Genomic DNA, 14618 nt, shown 5'->3' with positions numbered 1-14618 from the left:
TATAGGAAGGGGCTCAGGATTGGAATGGGAAGGACTTGGACATCACATCTCACGTTATAGGAAGGGTCTCAGGTTTGTTATTAGAAGCATTGAGATATCACATCTCATGTTATAACCTGAGACTGTCATGGACAGTCTCAGGTTTGGTATTAGAAGCATTGAGATACAACATCTCATGGTATAGGACGGGTCTCAGGATTGGAATGGGAAGGAGTTTGATATCACATCTCATGCCTTAGGAAGGTCTCAGGTTTGGTTGAAGCATTAAGATATCACATCTCATGCTATCGGAAGGGTCTCAGGATTGGATTGGGAAGGATTTGGATATCACATCTCATGTTATAGGAAGGGTATCAGGATTGGAATGGGAAGGACTTTGATATCACATCTCGCTATAGGGAGGGTCTCAGGTTTGGTATTAGAAGCATTGAGATATCACATCTCATGCTTTCAGAAGGGTCTCAGGATTGGATTGGGAAGGAGTTGGATATCACATCTCATGTTATAGGAAGGTTCTCAGGTTTGGTATTAGAAGCATTGAGATATCACATCTCATGCTATCGGAAGAGTCACAGGTTGGAATTGGAAGGAGTTGGATATCACATCTCATGCTATCGGAAGGGTCTCAGGATTGGAATGGGAAGGAGTTGGATATCACATCTCATGCTATAGGGAGGGTCTCAGGTTTGATATTAGAAGCATTGAGATATCATATCTCATGCTATCGGAAGGGTCTCAGGATTGGATTGGGAAGGAGTTGGATATCACATCTCATGTTATAGGACGGGTCTCAGGATTGGATGGGAAGAGTTGGATATCACATCTCATGCCATAGGAAGGGTCTCAGGATTGGAATGGGAAGGATTTGGATATCACATCTCAAGTTATAGGACGGGTCTGTGGTTTGGTATTAGAAGCACTGAGATATCATATCTCATGCTATCGGAAGGGTCTCAGGATAGGAATGGGAAGGACTTGGATATCACATCTCATGTTATAGGAAGAGTCTCAGGTTTGTTATTAGAAGCATTGAGATATCACATCTCATGTTATAGGACAGTCTCAGGTTTGATATTAGAAGCATTGAGATATCACATCTCATGCTATCGGAAGGGTCTCAGGATTGGATTGGGAAGGAGTTGGATATCACATCTCAAGTTATAGGACGGGTCTGTGGTTTGGTATTAGAAGCATTGAGATATCACATCTCATGCTATCGGAAGGGTCTCAGGATTGTATTGGGAAGGAGTTGGATATCATATATCATGCTATAGGAGGGGTCTCAGGATTGGAATGGGAAGGAGTTGGATATCACATCTCATGATAAAGGAAGGGTCTCAGGTTTGGAAGGGGAAGGATTTGGATATCACATCTCAAGTTATAGGACTGGTCTGTGGTTTGGTATTAGAAGCATTGAGATATCACATCTTATGTTATAGGGCAGTCTCAGGTTTGGTATTAGAAGCATTGAGATGTAACATCTCATAGTATAGGACGGGTCTCAGGATTGGAATGGGAAGGAGTTTGACATCACATCTCATGCCATGGGAAGGTCTCAGGTTTGCTAGAAGCATTAAGATATCACATCTCATGCTATCGGAAGGGTCTCAGGATTGGATTGGGAAGGAGTTGGATATCGCATCTCATGCTATAGGAAGGGTCACAGGTTTGAATTGGAAGGAGTTGGATATCACAGCTCATGTTATAGGAAGGGTATCAGGATTGGAATGGGAAGGACTTTGATATCACATCTCATGCTATCGGAAGGGTCTCAGGATTGGATTGGTAAGGAGTTGGATATAACATCTCATGTTATAGGAAGGGTCTCAGGATTGGATGGGAAGAGTTGGATATCATATATCATGTTATAGGAAGGGTATCAGGATGGGAATGGGAAGGACTTTGATATCACATCTCACGCTATATGGAGGGTCTCAGGTTTGGTATTAGAAGCATTGAGATATCACATCTCATGTTATAGGACAGTCTCAGGTTTGGTATTAGAAGCATTGAGATATAACATCTCATGGTATAGGACGGGTCTCATGATTGGATGGGAAGAGTTGGATATCACATCTCATGCTATAGGAAGGGTCTCAGGTTTGGTAGAAGCATTGAGATATCACATCTCATTCTATAGGAAGGGTCTCAGGATTGGAATGGGAAGGAGTTGGATATCACATATCATGGTAAAGGAAGGGTCTCAGGTTTGGAAGGGGAAGGATTTGGATATCACATCTCAAGCTATAGGACGGGTCTGTGGTTTGGTATTAGAAGCATTGATATATCATATCTCATGCTACCGGAAGGGTCTCAGGATTGGATTGCAAAGGAGTTGGATATCACATCTCATGTTATCGGAAGGGTCTCAGGATTGGATTGGGAAAGAGTTGGATATAACATCTCATGTTATAGGAAGGCTCTCAGGTTTGTTATTAGAAGCATTGAGATATCACATCTCATGTTATAGGACAGTCTCAGGTTTGGTATTAGAAGCATTGAGATATCATATCTCATGGTATAGGACGGGTCTCAGGATTGGAATGGGAAGGAGTTGGATATCACATCTCATGCTAAAGGAAGGGTCTCAGGTTTGGAAGGGAAAGGATTTGGATATCACATCTCAATTTATAGGACGGGTCTGTGGTTTGGTATTAGAAGCATTGAGATATCATATCTCATGCTATCGGAAGGGTCTCAGGATTGGAATGGAAAGGAGTTGGATATCACATCTCATGTTATAGGAAGGGTCTCCCGATTGAAATGGGAAGGATTTGGATATCACATGTCATGTTATAGGAAGGGTCTCAGGTTTGTTATTAGAAGCATTGAGATATCGCATCTCATGTTATAGGACAGTCTCAGGTTTGGTATTAGAAGCATTAAGATATCATGTCTCATGCTATCGGAAGGGTCTCAGGATTGGAATGGGAAGTATTTGGATATCACATCTCATGTTATAGGAAGGGTCTCAGGATTGGAATGGGAAGGAGTTGGATATCACATCTCATGCTATCGGAAAGGACTCAGGTTTGGTAGAAGCATTGGGATATCACATTTCATGCTATAGGAAGGGTCTCAGGATTGGAATGGGAAGGAGTTGGATATCACATCTCATGCTAAAGGACAGGTCTCAGGTTTGGAAGGAAACGATTTGGATATCACATCTAAAGTTATAGGACCGGTCTCGGGATTGGAATGGGAAGGAGATGGATATCACATCTCATGCTAAAGGACAGGTCTCAGGTTTGGAAGGAAACAATTTGGATATCACATCTCAAGTTATAGGACGGGTCTGTGGTTTGGTATTTGAAGCATTGAGATATCAAATCTCATGCTATAGGGAGGGTCTCAGGTTTGGTATTAATAGCATTGAGATATCACAACTCATGCTATAGGAAGGGTCTCAGGATTGGAATGGGAAGGAGTTGGATAACATATCTCATGCTATAGGAAGGGTCTCAGGTTTGGTAGAAGCATTGAGATATCACATCTCAGGCTATGGGAAGGGTCAAAGGATTGGAATGGGAAGGAGTTGGATATCACATCTCATGCTATAGGGAGGGTCTCAGGTTTGGTATTAATAGCATTGAGATATCACATCTCATGCTATAGGAAGGGTCTCAGGATTGGATGGGAAGGAGTTGGATATCACATTTCATGCTAAAGGAAGGGTCTGAGGTTTGGTAGAAGCCTTGAGATATCACATCTCATGCTATCGGAAGGGGCTCAGGATTGGAATGGGAAGGACTTGGACATCACATCTCACGTTATAGGAAGGGTCTCAGGTTTGTTATTAGAAGCATTGAGATATCACATCTCATGTTATAACCTGAGACTGTCATGGACAGTCTCAGGTTTGGTATTAGAAGCATTGAGATATAACATCTCATGGTATAGGACGGGTCTCAGGATTGGAATGGGAAGGAGTTTGATATCACATCTCATGCCTTAGGAAGGTCTCAGGTTTGGTTGAAGCATTAAGATATCACATCTCATGCTATCGGAAGGGTCTCAGGATTGGATTGGTAAGGAGTTGGATATCCCATCTCATGCTATAGGAAGGGTCACAGGTTGGAATTGGAAGGAGTTGGATATCACATCTCATGTTATAGGAAGGGTATCAGGATTGGAATGGGAAGGACTTTGATATCACATCTCGCTATAGGGAGGGTCTCAGGTTTGGTATTAGAAGCATTGAGATATCACAACTCATGCTATCAGAAGGGTCTCAGGATTGGATTGGGAAGGAGTTGGATATCACATCTCATGCTATCGGAAGGGTCTCAGGATTGGAATGGGAAGGAGTTGGATATCACATCTCATGCTATAGGGAGGGTCTCAGGTTTGGTATTAGAAGCATTGAGATATCACATCTCATGCTATCGGAAGAGTCACAGGTTGGAATTGGAAGGAGTTGGATATCACATCTCATGCTATCGGAAGGGTCTCAGGATTGGAATGGGAAGGAGTTGGATATCACATCTCATGCTATAGGGAGGGTCTCAGGTTTGATATTAGAAGCATTGAGATATCATATCTCATGCTATCGGAAGGGTCTCAGGATTGGATTGGGAAGGAGTTGGATATCACATCTCATGTTATAGGACGGGTCTCAGGATTGGATGGGAAGAGTTGGATATCACATCTCATGCCATAGGAAGGGTCTCAGGATTGGAATGGGAAGGATTTGGATATCACATCTCAAGTTATAGGACGGGTCTGTGGTTTGGTATTAGAAGCACTGAGAAATCATATCTCATGCTATCGGAAGGGTCTCAGGATTGGAAAGGGAAGGACTTGGATATCACATCTCATGTTATAGGAAGAGTCTCAGGTTTGTTATTAGAAGCATTGAGATATCACATCTCATGTTATAGGACAGTCTCAGGTTTGATATTAGAAGCATTGAGATATCACATCTCATGCTATCGGAAGGGTCTCAGGATTGGATTGGGAAGGAGTTGGATATCACATCTCAAGTTATAGGACGGGTCTGTGGTTTGGTATTAGAAGCATTGAGATATGACATCTCATGCTATCGGAAGGGTCTCAGGATTGTATTGGGAAGGAGTTGGATATCACATCTCATGATAAAGGAAGGGTCTCAGGTTTGGAAGGGGAAGGATTTGGATATCACATCTCAAGTTATAGGACTGGTCTGTGGTTTGGTATTAGAAGCATTGAGATATATCTCATGCTATCGGAAGGGTCTCAGGATTGGATTGGGAAGGAGTTGGATATCACATCTCATGTTATAGGAAGGGTCTCAAGATTTGAATGGGAAGGACTTGGATATCACATCTCATGTTATAGGAAGGGTCTCAGGTTTGTTATTAGAAGCATTGAGGTATCACATCTTATGTTATAGGACAGTCTCAGGTTTGGTATTAGAAGCATTGAGATGTAACATCTCATAGTATAGGACGGGTCTCAGGATTGGAATGGGAAGGAGTTTGATATCACATCTCATGCCATGGGAAGGTCTCAGGTTTGCTAGAAGCATTAAGATATCACATCTCATGCTATCGGAAGGGTCTCAGGATTGGATTGGGAAGGAGTTGGATATCGCATCTCATGCTATAGGAAGGGTCACAGGTTTGAATTGGAAAGAGTTGGATATCACAGCTCATGTTATAGGAAGGGTATCAGGATTGGAATGGGAAGGACTTTGATATCACATCTCATGCTATCGGAAGGGTCTCAGGATTGGATTGGGAAGGAGTTGGATATAACATCTCATGTTATAGGAAGGGTCTCAGGATTGGATGGGAAGAGTTGGATATCATATCTCATGTTATAGGAAGGGTATCAGGATGGGAATGGGAAGGACTTTGATATCACATCTCACGCTATAGGGAGGGTCTCAGGTTTGGTATTAGAAGCATTGAGATATCACATCTCATGTTATAGGAAGGGTCTCAGGTTTGTTATTAGAAGCATTGAGATATCACATCTCATGTTATAGGACAGTCTCAGGTTTGGTATTAGAAGCATTGAGATATAACATCTCATGGTATAGGACGGGTCTCAGGATTGGATGGGAAGAGTTGGATATCACATCTCATGCTATAGGAAGGGTCTCAGGTTTGGTAGAAGCATTGAGATATCACATCTCATTCTATAGGAAGGGTCTCAGGATTGGAATGGGAAGGAGTTGGATATCACATATCATGGTAAAGGAAGGGTCTCAGGTTTGGAAGGGGAAGGATTTGGAAATCACATCTCAAGCTATAGGACGGGTCTGTGGTTTGGTATTAGAAGCATTGAGATATCATATCTCATGCTACCGGAAAGGTCTCAGGATTGGATTGAAAAGGAGTTGGATATCACATCTCATGTTATCGGAAGGGTCTCAGGATTGGATTGGGAAAGAGTTGGATATAACATCTCATGTTATAGGAAGGCTCTCAGGTTTGTTATTAGAAGCATTGAGATATCACATCTCATGTTATAGGACAGTCTCAGGTTTGGTATTAGAAGCATTGAGATATCATATCTCATGGTATAGGACGGGTCTCAGGATTGGAATGGGAAGGAGTTGGATATCACATCTCATGCTAAAGGAAGGGTCTCAGGTTTGGAAGGGGAAGGATTTGGATATCACATCTCAATTTATAGGACGGGTCTGTGGTTTGGTATTAGAAGCATTGAGATATCATATCTCATGCTATCGGAAGGGTCTCAGGATTGGAGTGGGAAGGAGTTGGATATCACATCTCATGTTATAGGAAGGGTCTCCGGATTGAAATGGGAAGGATTTGGATATCACATCTCATGTTATAGGAAGGGTCTCAGGTTTGTTATTAGAAGCATTGAGATATCGCATCTCATGTTATAGGACAGTCTCAGGTTTGGTATTAGAAGCATTAAGATATCATATCTCATGCTATCGGAAGGGTCTCAGGATTGGAATGGGAAGGATTTGGATATCACATCTCATGTTATAGGAAAGGTCTCAGGATTGGAATGGGAAGGATTTGGATATCACATCTCATGTTATAGGAAGGGTCTAAGGTTTGTTATTAGAAGCATTGAGATATCACATCTCATGTTATAGGACAGTCTCAGGTTTGGTATTAGAAGCATTGAGATATCATATCTCATGCTATCGGAAGGGTCTCAGGATTGGAATTGGAAGGAGTTGGATATCACATCTCATGCTAAAGGAAGGGTCTCAGGTTTGGAAGGGGAAGGATTTGGATATCACATCTCAAGTTATAGGGCAGGTCTCTGGTTTGGTATTAGAAGCATTGAGATATCATATCTCATGCTATCGGAAGGGTCTCAGGATAGGATTGGGAAGTAGTTGGATATCACATCTCATGTTATAGGAAGGGTCTCAAGATTGGAATGGGAAGGACTTGGATATCACATCTCATATTATAGGAAGGGTCTCAGGTTTGTTATTAGAAGCATTGAGATATCACATCTCATGTTATAGGACAGTCTCAGGTTTGGCATTAGAAGCATTGAGATATAACATCTCATAGTATAGGACGGGTCCCAGGATTGGAATGGGAAGGAGTTTGATATCACATCTTCTGCCATGGGAAGGTCTCAGGTTTGCTAGAAGCATTAAGATATCACATCTCATGCTATCGGAAGGGTCTCAGGATTGGATTGGGAAGGAGTTGGATATCACATCTCATATTATAGGAAGGGTCTCAGGTTTGTTATTAGAAGCATTGAGATATCACATCTCATGTTATAGGACAGTCTCAGGTTTGGTATTAGAAGCATTGGATATAACATCTCATAGTATAGGACGGGTCTCAGGATTGGAATGGGAAGGACTTTGATATCACATCTCACGCTATAGGGAGGGTCTCAGGTTTGGTATTAGAAGCATTGAGATATCACATCTCATATTATAGGAAGGGTCTAAGGTTTGTTATTAGAAGCATTGAGATATCACATCTCATGTTATAGGACAGTCTCAGGTTTGGTATTAGAAGCATTGAGATATCATATCTCATGCTATCGGAAGGGTCTCAGGATTGGAATGGGAAGGAGTTGGATATCACATCTCATGCTAAAGGAAGGGTCTCAGGTTTGGAAGGGGAAGGATTTGGATATCACATCTCAAGTTATAGGACAGGTCTCTGGTTTGGTATTAGAAGCATTGAGATATCATATCTCATGCTATCGGAAGGGTCTCAGGATAGGATTGGGAAGTAGTTGGATATCACATCTCATGTTATAGGAAGGGTCTCAAGATTGGAATGGGAAGGACTTGGATATCACATCTCATATTATAGGAAGGGTCTCAGGTTTGTTATTAGAAGCATTGAGATATCACATCTCATGTTATAGGACAGTCTCAGGTTTGGCATTAGAAGCATTGAGATATAACATCTCATAGTATAGGACGGGTCCCAGGATTGGAATGGGAAGGAGTTTGATATCACATCTTCTGCCATGGGAAGGTCTCAGGTTTGCTAGAAGCATTAAGATATCACATCTCATGCTATCGGAAGGGTCTCAGGATTGGATTGGGAAGGAGTTGGATATCACATCTCATATTATAGGAAGGGTCTCAGGTTTGTTATTAGAAGCATTGAGATATCACATCTCATGTTATAGGACAGTCTCAGGTTTGGTATTAGAAGCATTGGATATAACATCTCATAGTATAGGACGGGTCTCAGGATTGGAATGGGAAGGACTTTGATATCACATCTCACGCTATAGGGAGGGTCTCAGGTTTGGTATTAGAAGCATTGAGATATCACATCTCATGCTATCGGAAGGGTCTCAGGATTGGATCGGGAAGGGGTTGGATATAACATCTCATGTTATAGGAAGGGTCTCAGGATTGGATGGGAAGGAGTTGGATATCACATAGGTAAAGGAAGGGTCTCAGGTTTGGAAGGGGAATGATTTGGATATCACATCTCAAGCTATAGGACGGGTCTGTGGTTTGGTATTAGAAGCATTGAGATATCATATCTCATGCTATCGGAAGGGTCTCAGGATTGGATTGCGAAGGAGTTGGATATCACATCTCATGTTATCGGAAGGGTCTCAGGATTGGATTGGGAAAGAGTTGGATATAACATCTCGTTATAGGAAGGCTCTCAGGTTTGTTATTAAAAGCATTGAGATATCACATCTCAGGTTATAGGACAGTCTCAGGTTTGGTATTAGAAGCATTGAGATATCATATCTCATGGTATAGGACGGGTCTCAGGATTGGAAGGGGAAGGATTTGGATATCACATCTCAATTTATAGGACGGGTCTGTGGTTTGGTATTAGAAGCATTGAGATATCATATCTCATGCTATCGGAAGGGTCTCAGGATTGGAGTGGGAAGGAGTTGGATATCACATTTCATGTTATAGGAAGGGTCTCCGGATTGAAATGGGAAGGATTTGGATATCACATTTCATGTTATAGGAAGGGTCTCAGGTTTGTTATTAGAAGCATTGAGATATCGCATCTCATGTTATAGGACAGTCTCAGGTTTGGTATTAGAAGCATTAAGATATCATATCTCATGCTATCGGAAGGGTCTCAGGATTGGAATGGGAAGTATTTGGATATCACATCTCATGTTATAGGAAGGGTCTCAGGATTGGAATGGGAAGGAGTTGGATATCACATCTCATGCTATCGGAAAGGACTCAGGTTTGGTAGAAGCATTGGGATATCACATTTCATGCTATAGGAAGGGTCTCAGGATTGGAATGGGAAGGAGTTGGATATCACATCTCATGCTAAAGGACAAGTCTCAGGTTTGGAAGGAAACGATTTGGATATCACATCTCAAGTTATAGGACGGGTCTCGGGATTGGAATGGGAAGGAGTTGGATATCACATCTCATGCTAAAGGACAGGTCTCAGGTTTGGAAGGAAACAATTTGGATATCACATCTCAAGTTATAGGACGGGTCTGTGGTTTGGTATTTGAAGCATTGAGATATCAAATCTCATGCTATAGGGAGGGTCTCAGGTTTGGTATTAATAGCATTGAGATATCACATCTCATGCTATAGGAAGTGTCTCAGGATTGGAATGGGAAGGAGTTGGATATCATATCTCATGCTATAGGAAGGGTCTCAGGTTTGGTAGAAGCATTGAGATATCACATCTCAGGCTATGGGAAGGGTCAAAGGATTGGAATGGGAAGGAGTTGGATATCACATCTCATGCTATAGGGAGGGTCTCAGGTTTGGTATTAATAGCATTGAGATATCACATCTCATGCTATAGGAAGGGTCTCAGGATTGGATGGGAAGGAGTTGGATATCACATTTCATGCTACAGGAAGGGTCTGAGGTTTGGTAGAAGCCTTGAGATATCACATCTCATGCTATAGGAAGGGCCTCATGATTGGAATGGGAAGGAGTTGGATATCACATCTCATGCTATCGGAAAGGTCTCAGGTTTGGTAGAAGCATTGGGATATCACATCTCATGCTCTCGGAAGGGTCTCAGGATTGGATTGGGAAGGAGTTGGATATCACATCTCATGTTATAGGAAGGGGCTCAGGATTGGAATGGGAAGGACTTGGACATCACATCTCACGTTATAGGAAGGGTCTTAGGTTTGTTATTAGAAGCATTGAGATATCACATCTCATGTTATAACCTGAGACTGTCATGGACAGTCTCAGGTTTGGTATTAGAAGCATTGAGATATAACATCTCATGGTATAGGACGGGTCTCAGGATTGGAATGGGAAGGAGTTTGATATCACATCTCATGCCTTAGGAAGGTCTCAGGTTTGGTTGAAGCATTAAGATATCACATCTCATGCTATCGGAAGGGTCTCAGGATTGGATTGGGAAGGAGTTGGATATCCCATCTCATGCTATAGGAAGGGTCACAGGTTGGAATTGGAAGGAGTTGAATATCACATCTCATGTTATAGGAAGGGTATCAGGATTGGAATGGGAAGGACTTTGATATCACATCTCGCTATAGGGAGGGTCTCAGGTTTGGTATTAGAAGCATTGAGATATCACATCTCATGCTATCAGAAGGGTCTCAGGATTGGATTGGGAAGGAGTTGGATATCACATCTCATGTTATAGGAAGGGTCTCAGGTTTGGTATTAGAAGCATTGAGATATCACATCTCATGCTATCGGAAGAGTCACAGGTTGGAATTGGAAGGAGTTGGATATCACATCTCATGCTATCGGAAGGGTCTCAGGATTGGAATGGGAAGGAGTTGGATATCACATCTCATGCTATAGGGAGGGTCTCAGGTTTGATATTAGAAGCATTGAGATATCATATCTCATGCTATCGGAACGGTCTCAGGATTGGATTGGGAAGGAGTTGGATATCACATCTCATGTTATAGGACGGGTCTCAGGATTGGATGGGAAGAGTTGGATATCACATCTCATGCCATAGGAAGGGTCTCAGGATTGGAATGGGAAGGATTTGGATATCACATCTGAAGTTATAGGACGGGTCTTTGGTTTGGTATTAGAAGCATTGAGATATCACATCTCATGCTATCGGAAGGGTCTCAGAATTGTATTGGGAAGGAGTTGGATATCATATATCATGCTATAGGAGGGGTCTCAGGATTGGATTGCAAAGGAGTTGGATATCACATCTCATGTTATCGGAAGGGTCTCAGGATTGGATTGGGAAAGAGTTGGATATAACATCTCATGTTATAGGAAGGCTCTCAGGTTTGTTATTAGAAGCATTGAGATATCACATCTCATGTTATAGGACAGTCTCAGGTTTGGTATTAGAAGCATTGAGATATCATATCTCATGGTATAGGACGGGTCTCAGGATTGGAATGGGAAGGAGTTGGATATCACATCTCATGCTAAAGGAAGGGTCTCAGGTTTGGAAGGGGAAGGATTTGGATATCACATCTCAATTTATAGGACGGGTCTGTGGTTTGGTATTAGAAGCATTGAGATATCATATCTCATGCTATCGGAAGGGTCTCAGGATTGGAGTGGGAAGGAGTTGGATATCACATCTCATGTTATAGGAAGGGTCTCCGGATTGAAATGGGAAGGATTTGGATATCACATCTCATGTTATAGGAAGGGTCTCAGGTTTGTTATTAGAAGCATTGAGATATCGCATCTCATGTTATAGGACAGTCTCAGGTTTGGTATTAGAAGCATTAAGATATCATATCTCATGCTATGGGAAGGGTCTCAGGATTGGAATGGGAAGGATTTGGATATCACATCTCATGTTATAGGAAAGGTCTCAGGATTGGAATGGGAAGGATTTGGATATCACATCTCATGTTATAGGAAGGGTCTCAGGTTTGTTATTAGAAGCATTGAGATATCACATCTCATGTTATAGGACAGTCTCAGGTTTGGTATTAGAAGCATTGAGATATCATATCTCATGCTATCGGAAGGGTCTCAGGATTGGAATGGGAAGGAGTTGGATATAACATCTCATGCTAAAGGAAGGGTCTAAGGTTTGAAAAGGAAAGGATTTGGATATCACATCTCAAGTTATAGGACGGGTCTCTGGTTTGGTATTAGAAGCATTGAGATATCATATCTCATGGTATAGGACGGGTCTCAGGATTGGAATGGGAAGGAGTTTGATATCACATCTCATGCCTTAGGAAGGTCTCAGGTTTGGTTGAAGCATTAAGATATCACATCTCATGCTATCGGAAGGGTCTCAGGATTGGATTGGGAAGGAGTTGGATATCCCATCTCATGCTATAGGAAGGGTCACAGGTTGGAATTGGAAGGAGTTGAATATCACATCTCATGTTATAGGAAGGGTATCAGGATTGGAATGGGAAGGACTTTGATATCACATCTCGCTATAGGGAGGGTCTCAGGTTTGGTATTAGAAGCATTGAGATATCACATCTCATGCTATCAGAAGGGTCTCAGGATTGGATTGGGAAGGAGTTGGATATCACATCTCATGTTATAGGAAGGGTCTCAGGTTTGGTATTAGAAGCATTGAGATATCACATCTCATGCTATCGGAAGAGTCACAGGTTGGAATTGGAAGGAGTTGGATATCACATCTCATGCTATCGGAAGGGTCTCAGGATTGGAATGGGAAGGAGTTGGATATCACATCTCATGCTATAGGGAGGGTCTCAGGTTTGATATTAGAAGCATTGAGATATCATATCTCATGCTATCGGAACGGTCTCAGGATTGGATTGGGAAGGAGTTGGATATCACATCTCATGTTATAGGACGGGTCTCAGGATTGGATGGGAAGAGTTGGATATCACATCTCATGCCATAGGAAGGTCTCAGGATTGGAATGGGAAGGATTTGGATATCACATCTGAAGTTATAGGACGGGTCTTTGGTTTGGTATTAGAAGCATTGAGATATCACATCTCATGCTATCGGAAGGGTCTCAGAATTGTATTGGGAAGGAGTTGGATATCATATATCATGCTATAGGAGGGGTCTCAGGATTGGATTGCAAAGGAGTTGGATATCACATCTCATGTTATCGGAAGGGTCTCAGGATTGGATTGGGAAAGAGTTGGATATAACATCTCATGTTATAGGAAGGCTCTCAGGTTTGTTATTAGAAGCATTGAGATATCACATCTCATGTTATAGGACAGTCTCAGGTTTGGTATTAGAAGCATTGAGATATCATATCTCATGGTATAGGACGGGTCTCAGGATTGGAATGGGAAGGAGTTGGATATCACATCTCATGCTAAAGGAAGGGTCTCAGGTTTGGAAGGGGAAGGATTTGGATATCACATCTCAATTTATAGGACGGGTCTGTGGTTTGGTATTAGAAGCATTGAGATATCATATCTCATGCTATCGGAAGGGTCTCAGGATTGGAGTGGGAAGGAGTTGGATATCACATCTCATGTTATAGGAAGGGTCTCCGGATTGAAATGGGAAGGATTTGGATATCACATCTCATGTTATAGGAAGGGTCTCAGGTTTGTTATTAGAAGCATTGAGATATCGCATCTCATGTTATAGGACAGTCTCAGGTTTGGTATTAGAAGCATTAAGATATCATATCTCATGCTATGGGAAGGGTCTCAGGATTGGAATGGGAAGGATTTGGATATCACATCTCATGTTATAGGAAAGGTCTCAGGATTGGAATGGGAAGGATTTGGATATCACATCTCATGTTATAGGAAGGGTCTCAGGTTTGTTATTAGAAGCATTGAGATATCACATCTCATGTTATAGGACAGTCTCAGGTTTGGTATTAGAAGCATTGAGATATCATATCTCATGCTATCGGAAGGGTCTCAGGATTGGAATGGGAAGGAGTTGGATATAACATCTCATGCTAAAGGAAGGGTCTAAGGTTTGAAAAGGAAAGGATTTGGATATCACATCTCAAGTTATAGGACGGGTCTCTGGTTTGGTATTAGAAGCATTGAGATATCATATCTCATGCTATCGGAAGGGTCTCAGGATAGGATTGGGAAGGAGTTGGATATCACATCTCATATTATAGGAAGGGTCTCAGGTTTGTTATTAGAAGCATTGAGATATGACATCTCATGTTATAGGACAGTCTCAGGTTTGGCATTAGAAGCATTGAGATATAACATCTCATAGTATAGGACGGGTCCCAGGATTGGAATGGGAAGGAGTTTGATATCACATCTCATGCCATGGGAAGGTCTCAGGTTTGCTAGAA

This window comes from Ambystoma mexicanum, chromosome 12 (assembly GCF_040938575.1).
Source record: "Ambystoma mexicanum isolate Mex_15411 chromosome 12, UKY_AmexF1_1, whole genome shotgun sequence".
NCBI lineage: Eukaryota > Metazoa > Chordata > Amphibia > Caudata > Ambystomatidae > Ambystoma > Ambystoma mexicanum.
Note: the sequence above shows the minus strand (reverse complement) of the source record.